Source organism: Oryctolagus cuniculus, chromosome 16 (genome assembly GCF_051225735.1).
Source record: "Oryctolagus cuniculus isolate XC-2025 breed Fujian yellow rabbit chromosome 16, ASM5122573v1, whole genome shotgun sequence".
In the NCBI taxonomy this organism is placed as follows: domain Eukaryota; kingdom Metazoa; phylum Chordata; class Mammalia; order Lagomorpha; family Leporidae; genus Oryctolagus; species Oryctolagus cuniculus.
The window spans coordinates 26,618,442-26,635,947 of record NC_142882.1 but is presented as its reverse complement, the minus strand read 5'-3'; positions in this window follow the sequence as shown (position 1 = coordinate 26,635,947).

The following is a 17,506-nucleotide window of genomic DNA, read 5'->3' as shown; positions in this document are numbered from 1 at the left end:
GGGCCCAAGGACTTGGGCCATCCTCCACTGCACTCTCAGTCCACAACTGAGAGCTGGCCTGGAAGAGGGGCAACTGAGAAAGAATCTGGTTCCCTGGCCAGTAGTAGAACACGACGTGCCTCTCCTCTCTCTGTGTAACTCTGATTTTCAAATAAATAAATAAATAAATATTTTTAAAAAGTATAGTAATGGTCAATATTTATAAAAAAGTTAAATTAAAAACACCTCAAAATCATATAATTCAAAGCTAAATTTGGAATACTTCAGTAATTCACAATTTATATATTCATCAACCTTAGGTAACTAAAGCACAATCAAGCAGGAAAGAAGTGAAAAATTTTCCGCGGGGTAGGGTTGGCACTATGGTGCAGTCGGTACAGCTGCCACCTGCAGTGCCAGCATCCAATATGGGCATCGGTTCAAGTCCCAGCTTCTCCACTTCTACTACAGCTCTCTGCTATGACCTGGGAAAACAGTAGAAGATGGTTTAAGGCCTTGGTCCCCTGCACCCACATGGGAGACCCAGAAGAGGCTCCTGGCTCCTGGGTCATGGCTCCTGGCTTCAGAATGACGCAGCTCTGGCCATTGCAGCCAGTTGGGAATGAACCAATAGATGGAGGGCCTTGCCCTTTCTTTCTTCCTCTCCTTCTCTCCCTGTGGAACTATTTCAAATATAAGTAAATCTCTAAAAAAATTTCCTGTAATAACCAAAATGCACATTATAAAGTCCAAGTAAGGTGTCTAGCCACTGGGTCACCATCATGACTCATAAAAAACTCACTCTGCTTTGGCTACTCTGATATGAGTGGATGGACACAAAGCAGAAAAGAAAGCAATAGGTTTGAGCAGTGAATAAATGGAAACGGCTCCAACAACAATGCTGTAGAGCTCTGTGGCTCCTAAATGAATGTAATATGCAGGCAGGCATCTCCTTAATTTCTGCCATGCTCTGAGTTGTTCTAGGACCATAGAACTGAGCACAAAAATCAGAGCTTTCAAGTCCAACATCCACAATTCACTTAGTGATAGTGGAGTACTGTAGCTTTGTTTCATGAGGACAACTAAACCTCACACACTTGATATGCCATTCTGTTAGGATCCACTGGAACTGGAGAGTGTATGGGGTCAGAGGGAGTAGAGGAGCATGGTGTGTGGGTCTCATGGTGGTGGTAGCTGTGCAGAGGGAGGGGTGGAGGAGGAGGAGGAGAAGAGCAAGAGCCCCTAGCACTGTGGGAATGAGGAGCAGAGGGTGAATGGAGACAGGATGACTTGTATGCATTATGCCTGGTACTCTCCTGGGTATAATTGATGCAACATGAATAATGTGAGTATCATGATTACTCTAAAGGCAATTTGAGTCCTGGTGGACAGATGACAAGGACATAGATAATTAAAAACAATGTGACAAAAGTTGTAGGTGCACAATACAATCTCCTACATCATTTTTGGATGCCATGCCTATCAGGCAGGAACCATCAGGTTAAGGTCAGATTTCAGGGCTGGCATTGTGGTGTGGAGGGTAAAGCCACCCCCAGCAGTGTGAGCATCCCATATGGGCACCAGTTCAATTCCCAGCTGCTCCACTCCTGATCCAGCTCTCTGCTATTGCCTGGGAAAGCAGATGGCACAAGTCCTTGGGCCCCTGCACTCTCATGGGAAGACCTGGAGGAATCTCCTGGCTCCTGGCTCCTGAGCAGGGCAGCTCCTGCCTTTGTGGCCAACTGGGGAGTGAAACAGGGTATGGAAGACCTCTTTCTCTCTCTGCCCCTCCTTCTATCTCTGTGTAATTCTGAATTTCAAATAAATAAATCAATCTTTTTTTAAAAAAGAGATCTCAGAGGAAGCAGAGCCTAGAAATGACAGCATTGTATGAAATGAAAATAGACAGATGATAGGTAGAAGCTTGGTAACTGAAGCTGGGATCAGAACATGGATCTTGACTGGGAGGCTGTCAAACCACTCATCAACCTGGACAAGGCTGGGATCTCCCAATATCTATCCTAGTGCCCATGTCTTGGCAGAGAGGCATAACCAAGAAAGATAAAATCACCTCTGGCTTTGGCTGAGAGGACTATGGGAGCTCCCCACATTTGAAGCCAGAATCTTTTTAACCCTGAGATTCCCTCTTTCATAGGAAGGCTTTTCTGGCCTTGTCTTCTTAGCATAAACCTCTCATGCCACCAGACCTCCCATAGACCCACATCACAGGGCACATGATAACGTATGGCTGAATGAACAGAATCTTGAGGTATCATGTAAATGGAAGACTCATGAATCTATTCTCAGCTTATAGGTATACTTGAAGGTAAGAAAACTGAGGCAGGGGACATTGGTCAGGCTCAACCACAGAGTCCTCCTTACAAAGCAAGCAAGAAAGAAAGAAAGAGGAGAAAATAAGAAAGAAAGAGGAGAAAGAAGAAGAAAGGAAGGAAGGAAGGAAGGAAGGAAGGAAGGAAGGAAGGAAGGAAGGAATAAAGAAAGAGGGAGAGAGGGAGGGAGGAAGGGAGGGAGGGAAAAAGAAAACAAAGAAAATCCTATGCACACTTCAGAAGTGCCCAGCCACCCACCTCCTGAGTACATGCTCCTGGAACAATGACAAATCCCTGAAGACCAGAATTGGACAGGCACTATCTTGACAGTGTAGAAAGCATTTGGGGAGGAAAAGCCCTGCCCCACTAGAGCCCATTGGTCAAAGGATACAGCAGAAGACTCAGAGGCTTGCTGCATCACACATCAGCCCACAGAGTAGGATGATCACAGAAGGCCTGAAGACATTTTGTGAGTTGTGGCCTCGTGGTACTGCCTGCAGCTGTTGACACATCAGGGATGACTGGTGGCAGTGGTTTGAGCTAATCCTGTCTCTGCCTGACCAGCACTGCAGTATGCATGGAGTCTGCTCCTGGAGTGCCTGATGAGGCCAAGGGATGTGTGTAGACCTACAGTCAGAGGAAGTATGAAGCACTGGCCTCAAGGTTGGAAAGTTGCCATAGCAACAATATTTTCAGGGGATGATGTGGCAGGGTTAACCCTGCAAGGCAGGGTGGTCTCCTAAATACATGTCCTTCCCCTAATGCTCCTCTGAACTTAGATGAGCCTGAGTCGAGTGCAACAACCTGGTTTGGTGATGCTGAGAGACCACCAGATGAAATTCTGGTTATTGTATGCAGGTCATAATGACAACCGTATATGCAATGTTAGGTGCTGTCCCATGCGTTCACCGACATGCCTGATATGAATGAGGGTCTGACAGAGGGAGAGTGGGCCATGGGATTTGCAAGAAGGACCTGTGAGCAAGTGAAGCAGGCTGATTTCTTACCTGGGGCTACTAGAGAAGGGGAAGGGAGGTTTGCAAGCTAGAAAATGAGCAAAGAGATAGGAAATACTACATCCCCTTAGCCCCTTCCCCAAGATGCACATTCAAGGTTAGCAATTGCCCTCCTCTTAAATCTGAATTGGTGCTAGTAACGATGTAGGAACTTGTGAATAAAGGGCCCAATGTGGCTAATATTCTGCTGGTCTTTCCTAAAATGACCCAACAAATAATATTTTCTTAAAACAAATATAGGCATGCATATAGCTTGAGACTTGACTGAGAGTTCTTGCAAAATATAAGTACTCTTTGCTGACTTGAAAGATGCTAAATGTGTGGCTCCATATTGGGGGTTTGGAGTTCTGTCATTAGAGCTGGATTTTGCCATTGGTGGTGCACATCATTTTCTCTACTAGGTCTCTGACAACTCCTATGGCATTTACCCTTGCTAGACATTTCCTCAGATTCCCAGCTGAAAGGCAGCCAAACGTGAATCCCATTATCGAAAGGCTGACATCTGTGGTCTCTTTGTGTGAGACTCTCATTTGTTAGGCTGGAAGAGTGAAAGCGTCACTCAACAAGAAGCACCGGAGACAGACCTGATGAGCATGTCTGTTTATTAGCAATCAGGCACAGATTTGTGTAGGGTAAGAGGGGAAGAAAAAAGCCTGGGGTGGTAATAGTAATTCTATAGGGCAGAAGGGGCAGCATGCCAAAAGGCTTCTAACTAATCGACTTATAGCTCACATAGGACTCATAGGCTCCTGGGCTCCTTTGTGCAACCAGCCCACATCTGGGTGTTGCTTATCAGTTCTCTGTTTATGAACCACAAAAGCACAGCCACAAGGCTTCCAACAGGAAGCGGGGAATGGAGGAAATGGGCCTGGAGCTCCTGCAACTTGCCAGCAGCCAGGCTGTGGGGTCCCTCCCAGCAAGCATGGTGCACCATGCCCTCTCAACTTTCTGCATGGGGCAGGGCAGGCAGTCCCATGGGATCACCCACAGAAATCTATCTTAACTGCAAAAGATTGTGATTGGCTACATTTTTATTATAGAATTTATATCAGAAATTTTCCATCAAAGTATCCTTTATTCTGGATGTATCATACACAGTGATGGAGGAAGAAAAAAATCTTACATCCATGTTGACCTCTCACCTACACAACAAGCAGACTCCTGTTTCTTTGTCTTGCTAATACAGCCTCTTCCCCCCACCCCCACCTTGACCATCCTTGCCCTGCCTCAACTTTTGGACACAACAATATATGAAAGCTCCTGCTATCAGCCTGAGATCTCCTTCACTCTTCCCAAGCTGTCTCCCTCTATCTCAGCAGCTCAGCCTCAGAATCCAGCCTCATTCCAAACCCCTCCCAGCTCACACTGTGACCTCAAAGGACCTTTAAATCTAGCCCAAGCACTTCTCTATCTCAGCAGCTCTGCTTTAACTCAGACCTCCAAGCTCCTTCCCACTACTTTGTACTATATAAAGCACTAGTCTGTAAGACAGGGGGTTCTCTCTTTGCTGTGTGCTTGCTGGGAACTCTCTGCCATGCATTCACCTTGGAGTGAATAAACCTTCTGAATAAACCTGGACTGCCTGTGGCTTCATGCTCTGTCTCCTCTTTCTTGGCACAAAGTTTGTATTGTTTTGTGGACTTGTGTAATGGAGAATAAGTATATTACCTCAATCCCTGACCATTTAAAAACCAATTTATAAACAAGGACATGGAATGTGGCTCCACTAAAGTGTATCTGTGATCTTAGAAAGTCTTTTGGCTGCTTTTATTGGAAGGTGAGTGTCAGGAAGTGAACTGATAGAAAGCAATTGATGAGATTTCCTTTGAATTCTGTGGTGCTTCCCTGAAACTTGGAACACTTTGGTGATTTAAGCCCTTCAAATTAAAAGCTCATTACCAATTCTTGCTCAAAGATGCTAAAAATAATCAGCTACCTAGATCATGGACCTTGGATAAATGTTCTCTCTCCAACTTGAAGCTTTAAAAGAGGACTTAAAATGTCTTAAGATTGATGTTTTCAGGAATAAAATACAAAGAACTACCCTTTTTTCTTTGACTTAGCTGAACTTAGCTCTGAGAAGGAAGGGGAGTGTGGAACCCAGTGACTACTGATATTGGGAGGCCTGACCTATTAATGGATACTCCCATGATTTCCTAAAGCTTTTATATGTGAGTTAAATCAAGTGAGAAAATATAGTGTGCAAGCAAAAGGACTCTGAAAATCAATACGTTGCCCATGATAGAGACGAGGGTACATGAGGAATCTTCAGAAATTTCATTAAAAATGTGTGTCAGAGAAAAACTAGGTATCAATTTTTTAATTGTAATAAAGTTAACTTACCTTTTAATTCCATTTTCTTTTTTTAAAAAAGATTTTATTTATTTACAGACATTGAGAGGTAGAGACAGAGAGAAAGTCCTTCCCTCCGTTGGTTCACTCCCCAAATAGCTAGAACAGCCAGAGCTGCACCAATCTGAAGCCAGGAACCAGGTGTTTCTTCCTGGTCTCCCATATGGGTGCAGGGACCCAAGCACTTGGGCCATCTTCTATTGCTTTCCCAGGCCACAGCAGAGAGCTAGATTCAAAGAGGAGCAGCCAGGACTAGAACTGGCGGCACCCATATGGGATGCGGGCACTGCAAGTGGAGGATTAACCCACTGCACCACTGCACTGGCCCTTTAATTCCATTCATCTTGTGTATTCTTAAGAGTCTCCTTGGATATAGTTTGCCCTATGTGTAGTCTAGAGCACTCTAGGGAGGAATATGGGAGACATTGATCCCTCTGCAGCTACATGATGTGTTGATTGAGCTTATAAATTCAGAGTATGGGAACTCAAGGGTAGCCCATTGGAAATAGCCTGTTAGGACATAATAGTAATAGTGGTTAACCAGTATTTAATGAGTCATTATATGCCAGACATGACTATTAGCATTCTAAATGTGTTGTCCCATTTCATTTTTGCTTAAGCACTAGATATAACTATTGTTATCATTTTCCAGATGAAGAGGAACAGAGATTACCCAAGATGCTATTGCTAAGCATGACAAAGTCAGCATTCAAACCTGGAAGCATTTCTTAATGACGATGGTTAATTTTTGTTTGGATTTGTCAGTCTAGTTGATTGTATATACTATATATATATATATATATATATACTGTCTACAGATTCCAAAAGGTTTTCCTTTAAAAAGATTTATTTATTTGGCCGGCACTGTGGCTCACTAGGATAATCCTCCACCTTGGGGTGATGGCACACCGGGTTCTAGTCCTGGTCGGGGCGCCGGATTCTGTCCCGGTTGCCCCTCTCCCAGGCCTGCTCTCTGTTGTGTCCAGGGAGTGTAGTGGTGGATGGCCCAAGTGCTTGGGCCCTGCACCCCATGGGAGACCAGGATAAGTACCTTGCTCCTACCATCGGATCAGTGTGGTGCACTGGCCACAGCGCGCCGGCTGTGGTGGCCATTGGAGCGTGAACCAATGACAAAAGAAAGACCTTTTACTCTGTCTCTCCCTCTCACTGTCCACTCAGCCTGTCAAAAATTAAAAGATTTATTTATTTTATTTGAAAGGCAGAGAGAGAGAGAGAGAGAGAGAGAAAACTTCCATCCATGGGTTTACTCCCCAAATGGCTGCAATGGCCAGAGGTGGGCTGATCCAAAGCCAGGGGTTTCTTCTGGATCTTCTACTTGGATTCAGAGATTCAAGAACTTGGATCACCCTGCACTGTTTTCCCAGGCATATCAGCAGGGATCTGGATCATAAATTGAGCATCTGGGACTCCCACCAGAGCCCATAAGGTTGCCAGAGCTGCTGGCAATAGCTTTACTTGCTATGCCATAGCACTAGCCTAAGGTTAAGTCTTTCAAAAGGCCTTATATATGACCTACGCTGATGAGAGTAGAGAAGAGTTTGAGGCACTAAGGGACTTTGCATCACACCTTGAATGAGAAACCTGAGTGTCTCCCATCTCAGCTAACCTTCAAAAGAGGGTGATGTAAAGAGTTAATTCGCTTTCTGTTTTCCAAAGGGATGTGGCCCTTTTGTCTCTCCTAGGGATTCAAGAGTGAAACACAAGGCAACCTTTGCACACCCAGGCAAAGGGATTTTGGCTGTATTTTTAGAGAGCTATAACACAGTGGGATAAACAAGTGCTGTGCTTCTGTAGGACCCAGAAACAATTTAACATAGCTTTCAGCCTTACCACTACTGAATCACCATGAGCTCTCACTAGAAATTCAGGTACTTTGAAGACCTACATTAGCACATAGCTTTATCAAGATGTAGGTGAGTGTGGCTAATTCAATGAGAAAGAAGAAAGCTGGAAAAAAAAGTGACACTTGGCATTGTCCATTCCATGCATGTGGTAGTGGGCTGTTTGCCTTTGAAGCATTCTGTGGACTTCACTGGGTGTTATCTCCTCTACCTTGGATGGGAGTAGCCAGGTGCCAGCTGGCAGCCATTCAGAGACAAGCCTTTGTGTTTGTTGGAATGAGACCACTTCTGTTCTGAGCAGTGAGGTTTTTATTTAAAGACTAAAGTAGTGAGAAATTTAGGAGCTGGATTTAAAAGGAGGAAAGGCAAACTTTCTGCCTTACCTTTATTTGTTTCTATTTTAGGAAACTTGCATTATTTATAACTAAAACTTTGGTTAGGCCTCTGAGGATTAGACATCATGCAAATTTCAAACAAAAATGTAAAGAGAAAATAACTTTTTTCACACATTCAGAAAACTTTTCTAGACTTTTATCAATGTTCCCGTTACTAGTGCATTTGTGTTTTCTTTTCCTTGCTGCATTTAAAAAGTCCTACAGTCATTCAGGGCCTCTATGGGAGTGTGTGTCTGGAGCTGGCAAAAGAAAAGTCCTAAGACTGTGTTTACTTGACATCTTTAGGCCTTGTTCGGTCTCCCAAAGTGCTATCTTATAGTATAGGGGGTTGAGAAATTGCCAGAATGTCCTGAGCAAACTCTGCTCTGGTGGACATTGCTTTCACATTTGGAGAAGGGAAGACTCTGTGCGTGCAGGCCTGCAGCACAAAGAACCTGGTTTCCTGAAACAGAGAGTGGGAATGCAGGGACAAGGACAAAAAGAATGGAGCCAAGACAAGTCCTGAACAAGGCTTTTTTTGTTTGTTTGTTTATTCAACAAATCCAGTAGTATTTAAACATGACCAGTTGTTTACAAGAAGGAGCACAAAAGATTTACATATCAAAAAGGCTTTTAAGGTTACAAAGAGTTCCAGATAAGGTTCTTAATTATTGATTACACTTAGGTGATTAATGCAGGTTTCAGGTGTGACTGATTATCTATATCATCTCTTGTGAGAGGCTTAGCAGTGAGATAAGGTTCTTCTGCCTCTTCCCAGAATCTCCTTAGTCTAATTGTCTGTGCCAGGAAGTCTCCATCCATATGGTTAAGTGTAAACAAAGGGAGTGACTGCCTGTGGCTGCCCACAGCTGTGAAGAGGTTATCAGATCAAGATAGGAAAGCCAGTGGTGAGTGATTGGTAATAGGGCTGAGGAGAGTCTTAGACATTTCCCCTGAGCTTTAATGTGAACCATTGCCACCCAAAATGTGTCCACAGGTTTTGCTCCCTTCTCTCTTTTGACCTTCAGAGCTCCATCTACAGGTGAAGGTCAGTGTTGCATGTTGTTTTGAATGATTTGGGTGACTCAGAGCTGTAATAATATACCAGGTACTGATATTAGGGCCCTGAGCTTCAGTAATGAGTACTATGGTTAAGAAGAGGGGACCAAAGACACGGGAGAGTCAGGTGCTTCATGAATATTACTAAAGATTGCTATCCAGTGTTAGAACAGGTGAGAGTGGATTCAATAGGAGGAGAGTAACAAATCTTACTTAAGATTTTATTTATTTACTTGAGAGGCAGACTTACAGACAGAGGGAGAGACAGAGAGAAATGTCTTCTGTCTCCTTGTTCATTGCCCAGTGGGCACAATGTCTGGAGCTTAGCTGATCCAAAGGCAGGAACCAGGAGCTTCTTCTTGGTCTTCATATGGGTGCAGAGGTCCAAGCACTTGGACCATCTTCCACTGCTTACACATGCCATAACAGAGACTGGATTAGAAGTGCAGCAGCTGGGATATGAACTGCACACATATTGGGATGCTGGTGCTGCAGGTAGAAGATTAGCTTACTATGCCATGGCCCTGGCTCTGCTTTTTCTTCTTCTTCTTTTTTAATGTTAACTATACTCCCCTAAGATTTAGATAAATCTGGCTGTTAAATTCTTCCATCTTTACAGACTGGAGCAGTTACACATACCAGGGACTGACAGCCTTGCTTTGTCCAGCCCCTGTCAGAGTGACAGACCTGGTTTGTCCAGGCCCTCTGGCTGTGGCAGTCTTGCTTTGTCCTGCCCCTCTGGGTGTGGCATCCCTGCTTTGTACCACCCCCGGGACTGACAGCCTTGCCTTGTCCCAGTCCTATGGCTGTGGCAGACTTGCTTTGTCCTGCCCCTCTGGGCGTGGCAGCCTGCTTTGTCCTGCCCCTCCAGAAGTGACAGGCTTGCTTTTTCCCAGCCCCTGGATGTGACAGCCTTGCTTTATCCCGCCCCTGTGGGAGTGACATCCCTGCTTTGTACTGACCCCTGGGAATGACAGCCCTGCTTTGTCCTGCTTCCTGATATTGGCAGCCCTGCTTTGTCCAACCCCTCAGGGAGTGACAGCCTTGCTTTGTCCTGCCCCTCTTGGTGTGACAGCCCTGCTTTGTCCCGCCCCTCTTGGTGTGACAACCCTGCTTTGCCCTGCCCCCTGGGACTGACAGCCTTGCCTTGTCCTGCTCCCTGAGAGTGACAGCCCTGCTTTGTACCACCCCCTGGGATTGACAGTAATACTTTGTTATGCCCCTCTTGGTGTGACAGCCCTGCTTTGTCCTGACCCCTGGGAATGACAGTGCTGCTTTATCCTGCCCCTTTGGGAGTGAGAGCCCTACTTTGTCCAGGCCCTCTAGGAGTGATAGCCCAGCTTTGTACCGCCCCCTGGGAGTTACAACCCTGCTTTGTCCTGCCACCTGGGAGTGACAGCCCTGCTTTGTCTGGGCCCTATGGCTGTGGCAGTCTTGCTTTGTCCTGCCCCTCTGGACTCTTGCAGCCCTACTTTGTACCACCCCCCTGGGCTTGGCAGCCCTGCTTTTCCCCATGCCTGGGATTTACAGGACTGCTTCATTCCACCCCTCTGGAAGTGTCAGCACTGCTTTGTCCCACCCCTGGTAGTGACAGCCCTGCTTTGTCCTGCCACCTGGGAGTGACAGCCCTGCATTGTCCAGCCCCTCTCAGAGTGACAGCCCTGCTTTGTCCTGGCCCTATGGCTGTGGCAGTCTTGCTTTGTCCCGCCCCTCTGGGCTTGGCAGCCCTGCTTTTTCCCAACACCTGGGATTGACAGTACTGCTTTGTTCCACCCCTCTGGGAGTGACCACCCTACTTTGTCCTGATCCCGGAGAGTGACAGCCCTTCTTGTCCTGCCCCCCTCTGAGTGACAGCCCTATGTCTGACTCCTGCTGGCTTTCTCTTTTTCTGACTGCTCTTGATGAGGCTTCCAATACTTCATGAAATAAGAGTGGTGGGAGTTGATATCTTTGTCTGGTTCCAGGTCTGAGGGGTACTGACAGATGACTTTGCTCTTCTACTTTTCCTCCCTCTGTTCCTCTACATGAATATAGGGTAAAATCAAGCTTTCATCCTTTAGGCTTCTCTCAGGATTGTGACTGTGACTTGATAGTCCCGGGAAGTGTTGCTTTCCTGAGTGAGTGGGTAAACGAGTGAATCAAAACAATGCTTCCTGAAGTCGTATTATTGCCCTATTATGGGAACGAGTGGCCAGTCATTGGGAAAATGTGGACGTTCATGAAAATTGTCTGTGAGAAAAGGAAAGAATGATAAATTGACTTCAGTTGATTAAACCTGCAAAGATAATCTGGGTGCAATTCATTAGATATCTATACATTTTTTCTCTATGCTTAAAGGATCAAAAAACTAGAGTGGGCAGATCCCAATAGGATGTTCATTGCTTTTTTATATTATTCTTAGAAATTATTCTTTGTAACATTTTTCTCATTTTCTCAGACATGTATTTGCTTCAATGGAGGAGTGAATGAGAGATCTCACATCTGAGGTTCCCTCTCTCAGATTCCTTCAAGAACTTGGGCTGGGCCAGGTGGGATCCAGGATCCTGGAGCTCTATCCAGGTCTCCAACTTGGGTGGCGGTGGCAGGGACTCATGGACTAGGATCAGGATCCACCTCATTCTCATGTGCATTATCAAGAAGTTGGATTAGACACAGAGTCTCCAGGACTCCCAATGGCACTTGCATATGGATGCCATTGTCTCTCTTGGCAGCTTCACCTGCTGCACCTTCATGCCTGCTGCAACTTCTACTTCTTTAACTGCTTTATACTTCTGGATGTCTTTCTTGGGACTGCTTTTCTGTATTGGAATATTCATGAATAGAGGATAGGTGTGTGCATCGATTTCACATTCACAGGAATCAATGTTATCACGAATGGATCAGTAGCAACATTTTATAGACATGACATCCAGAGGAGGGTTAGGAGAAGAGGAGGAGAATGTTATCAACCCAGGACTCTGAGGAACTGACTAACCCTGGTTAGAGTTTGAACAATCATTCTCCCAATGTGAAATGAAAGGTAGACAGGAACAAAAGTTTAGTTTAGTAGTGTATCAGCAGTAGAAACCGTTTCTAGAAATGAAATGTGTGACTCCCTCTGTGGTATGTGTACTATGTGTGTGTGTGTGTGTGAAATCATGGCTTCCTTTCTTGCATTCCCATGGAAACCGACTAGGACCCTGGGGGATCTGGAGGGGGAATCCACTTTGGGATCAGGTGATTCTGGGAGAGGGGTTTCCAGGGAGTTGACTCTGCATGAGGCCTTCAGCGCCTGACACCCTGCGCCAGCTTGGTCATGCCGGATTGCAGGGACTGCTTTTCCAAAACATCACCAAGGCTTAGCAAGTCCCACTGATCTTGGAAAGCAACCCAAATGCTCCGATTCCCCCTGCACATGCACACTGAGCACTTCTGGCCACCAGGCTTCTGTGCGCATGTGCAGCCCACAGAGCTCCAGAGCAAGGCACGCCTGCACACTTGTGTATTAGGTGTTGCTTGGCAACAGTTACTGTGAGCTCAGAGAAGAGCCCTGAGCCCCTGGCTTGTGGCTGCAACAGCTGCCACGGGTTCCTCAGGCCTCGGAGTCTGTGAGAGGTGGCCGCCAGCCTCGGCCCGGAAGAAGGCCTACTCCTTCTCGTTTGGGAAGCAGGATCAGGTGTGAAAATGGTGGGTAGGATGAAATCCCAGTCCGGGGTCTGTCAGTGTGGGTGGAGCGGCCCGAGTCCACCTTAGGTATGGACTACCTGACCTACCTCCTCCTGCAATAGTTCATCCGTTGTCACAGGTTTTTGATGGGCTGTGGAGCTGTTTCTGAGGGTCTAATCATGTCATCTGCAGATATGGACTTTTGGTTTTCCTCCTTCTGTTCATTACCCACCTAATGTTTCATGTGAATTTTCAATATGAGAGATTTATTTGGAAAATAGGAATATATTAAATAATAACCCAGAAAATAATACTTTATTATTTCTACCTGCAGCAGGACACATTCTCAATTAGTTACAAACCTGGAATCTCTTTCCCTCCTCCTGAAACTCAAGGCCATCTACTACTGCCAACAATACATAACCACAAAGGAAAAAGATAAAAGACTTCATGCCCCACTTTCTACCTGACAACACCAAGTAGCCACAACTCATATTGTGTGAGAGTGCAAAAGAATACTCCAGATTACAGCAGAGAGGAGCAAAGCATCCTTAATTTCAGCATTGCACAGATGCATATGATAGAAGATACAGACAATAGACTCAACTCCAAAGAATTCAAGGGAACCTTGGCATTTCAAATGAAAGATGTCTTCACAGTTGGTTAATGGAAAAAATTCCACTGTGAAGGATCAACTGCTATGTCTGAAAATGTGAGAGCACAAAGGTCATGAAGGAACCAAACTCTGTTGGAAAGGACAATGAATTCACAGCCCAGAATGAAAGTTGATCCAGAGTCACACAAGCTTAATGATTACTGTCACTCCCCCTCTTCATGGAGGAATGACACAGGACCCTGCACTGTTCTTTTGTCTGCTCGGCCCTCCCCAGGTTTGCTGCTGGTTCTTCCCGGGTTGGCTACCGTCCCTTCCACCTCCGTGGAAGGGCGGTTCCCCCTGCCACATTCCCCACTTCCGCGGGGGAGCAGCACACCTCTGGCCGGCTCTCTCGGGGGCTGCACAGGTGTTCCTTCAGATAGATGTTCCCCTTAGATGTTCCTGGTGCATGCCGTCTCTCTCCTCCTTTATAGTCCTCCTCTGCCAATCCTAACTCGGCTGCCCACACGCCGAGTACGCTGCTCTCCTCCAATCAGGAGCAGGATCAGCTCCTGGAGGTCATCACTCAAGTTGGCAAGAGGCAGCTGCGTAGAAGCTGTTTTCTTCTCTCCCAGCGCCATATTGTGGGAGAGCAGATGCATAGAATAAGTCTTAATTCCAGTAACTCAGTCCAGTCCGGGTTGTTCCCCACAATTACCCTTCTTCTCACTGTGAAGAATTTAATGTCAACCCTACTGCATGGCATATTTTATGTGTTGAAAGTAGATATCTTCCTGTTTAAGTTGAGTAAAAAGCATGTGTAGAATATTTGTCATGAAATGTGAATTCAGTCCTTCTCTATAACTTGAATAGTAAAAACATTCTGTGTCAATATACAATGGGAGTATGGGAGAAATAACTTTAGTCTGGACTGGAGGACTAGAGAAGTCCCTTATTGAGAATATCTGGTACACCAATGTTCCCTATTACCACTTTCACAAGGTGACATAAGGACAGGTAGAATCACACTTCCTCCATTTGATGGAGGGAAAACTGAATCACAAGATGACACAACCTGGAAGAGCTAATCTTGCAGTGGAAAGACTCCAAGGTCTCTCCATTTAATGGTTCATTCACTCTCTTATATTCTTTTTGAAGTTGTATTGATTTATTTGAAAGGCAGAGTGACAGAATGGCAGAGGCAGAGAGAGAGAGAGAGATGTCTTCCATCCACTGGTTCACTCTCCAAATGGCCACAATATCAGGAACTGGGCTGGTCCAAAGCCAGGAGCCCAGAGTTCTTCCAGGTCTCCTCTGCAGGTGCAGGGGCCCAAGGACTTTGGGCATATTCCACTGCTTTCCCAGGCTATAGCAGAGACCTGGATCAGAAGTGGAGCAGCTGGGACTCGAACCAGCACTCATATGGGATGCCAGCACTGCATTTGGTGATTTACCCACTATGCCACAGTGCTAGCTCTTCACTCTCTTCTTAAAATGGGTCTAGTAGGTCCCAACAGCAAGGAAATTGATCTTTCTCCAAGCATCTTAACATCCTTATAAAATTTTCTGGCACAGGTGGGCAAGTGAAATTTATTATATAGTGGATGATACATCCTTGGAATAGTGATGAAATGTTTCTATAACTCATAATCTTTTGTTACTATAAAATAAGGTTTATTTTTTTGTCAAAGATTTATTTTATTGAAAGAGTTACAGAGAGAGGAAGAGACAGAGACAGAGGTCTTTTTTTTTAAACTTTTATTTAGTTAATATACATTTCCAAAGTACAGTTTATGGATTACAATGGCTTCCCCACCCCCAACTTTCCTCCCACCCACAACCCCCCATCTCTGCCCCCCTTCCATTCCATTCATATCAAGATTCAGTTTCAATTATCTTTATATAGAGAAGATCAATTTAGTATATATTAAGTCAAGATTTCATCAGTTTGCACCCACACAGAACATAAAGTGTAAAATACTGTTTCAGTACTAGTTATAGCATGAATTCACATTGAACAACACATTAAGTACAGAGATCTTACATGAGGAGTAAGTACACAGTGACTCCTGTTGTTGACTTAAGAACTAATTATAAAATGCTCTTGGGGCCAGCGCTGTGGTGCAGCAGGTAGAAGCTGCAGTGCCAGCATTCCATGTAGGCGTTGGTTCAAGTCTCAGCTGCTCCACTTCTGATCCAGCTCCCTGCTATGGCCTGGGAAATTAGTACAAGCTGGCCCTAGCCCTTGGGCCCCTGTACCCATGTGGGAGACCTAGAAGAAGTTTATGTCTCCTAGCTTCAGATCAGAGCAGCTCGACATTGTGGCCATGTGAGGTGTGAACTAACAAATGGAAGACCTCTTTCACTCTCTTTCTACCTACCTGTAACTCTGCCTTTCAAATAAATAAATAAAATAAAAAAAGCTCGAGCCAGCACTGTGGCACAGTGGGTTAAAGCCCTAGCCTGCAGTGCTGGCATACCATATGGGCACCATTAGAGTCCTGTTGTTTGACTTCCATTCCAGCTCTCTACTATGGCCTGAGAAAGCAGAAGATGGCCCAAGTCCTTGGGCCTACACACCCACATGGGAGACCAGAAGAAGCTCCTGGCTCCCAGCTTCAGATTAGCTCAGCTCTGAACATTGTGGTCATTTGAGAAGTGAACCAGCATATACATGACCTCTCTCTGGCTCTACATCTCTCTGCAACTCTGCTTTCACATAAATAAAATGTCTCTAAAAAGAAAAAGCTCAAGTTGACAACTTAGTTAGCAGCAAACAAAATATCTTCAACAAAAAATATATTACCACAGATATAGAAAGGCTTTACATCATAATAAATGGATTATATATTAGGATGATATAACAATTATAAATGTTAATGTACAATAAACAAAGCCTCAAAAGGCAGAAAACAAAATTCACACATTTTAACAAGAAATTAAAAAAAAACCACAATATTAGACAATTAATATATCTCTTCTAGTACTAAAACATAAAACCAGTCAACTATACATGTGAATGACAGCATATTGACCTAATTAATATCCATAGGCCACTCTGTGAAAAATAATCACCAAACAAAACATATGATGAGTCATAATTAAGGACTAAAATAATAAAACATTCTGTCTGATCATACTTTCAAGGTAGAAGTCAATAAGAAAAATGAAAACCAGAAGAATCTCCAATATTTAAACATGAAAAAATGTAATTCCAAATAATCTATGAGTGAGAGAAGAACTCACAAGGTAAATCAGAAAGTATTTTGAACAAATGATCCCATAACAGTGACATCTGGGGCATATTAGTGATGGGACATGCAGTGAGCGTTGACTGGGAGACCACATGGGTTCCTGGATGAGTGTTGTTAAGGAGAAGAAAATAGAAGAGTTCAAAGAGAAAGATGAGAAATCACCAGTGAGGTCATGTTAGAAAGAAAAAAGAAACAAAAATTTCAGGAGCAGATCACTCACATTGGTTTCAAATATTGCAGAGAAAAAATTAAAGAAGAGGGTAGGCATTTAGACTAGTGTCTAGGATGTCAGCTGAGAAACCCTAATCCAAATTCAGAGTGCCGTGGTTTGATTCCCAACCCCGATTCCTGATTCCAGCAGCTTGCTAATGCAGATGCTGTGAGGCAGTAGTGATAACTCAAGTAACTGGACAATGTGGGTAAGGACTCCATTCCTGCCTCTCAGCTGTAGCCTTAGGCCAGTCCTGGCTGCACTGGGTATTTCAGAACTGAGTCAATTGAGTTCTGTCTCTTTTTTTCTGTCTTGATCTCCCCCTCTCTCTGTCAACCTCTCAAATATATATATAGGCTTTGACCGTATATTCTTGGTAAGTACTTGAAGAAATGAATTTTGACAATTTTGAGTAGGTTAAACTCCAAATGAAGAATAGAATGATTGCCCAAATATATAAATTTACACTAGCTCCAGCATGGCTGGAAGAAATGTATAAGAGAGTTCTTTAAGAAAACCACTGTCCACTATATCACCTACAGGACCAAAAAAGACTATTTCAGGTTTTACATCCCACAAGAGTGCTCTAAGTATCAGCTTGAATTATGTAATGAATGGTCTTTTTGTTATGTAACCAGAAAAACCAGAGGGCAATTTGCAATTAGAATACATGGTTCTAGTGTGTTGTAAACATAACTTTATCTTGTTTATGTATATTCTGTAACAGTGAGTTTTAATTACTTTTACATTTCCATTTTAATTATCACAACCTCTTAAATCTCCTAAAATACAACATAAAACAATGGAGGAATAAGTTAATAAAGAACTT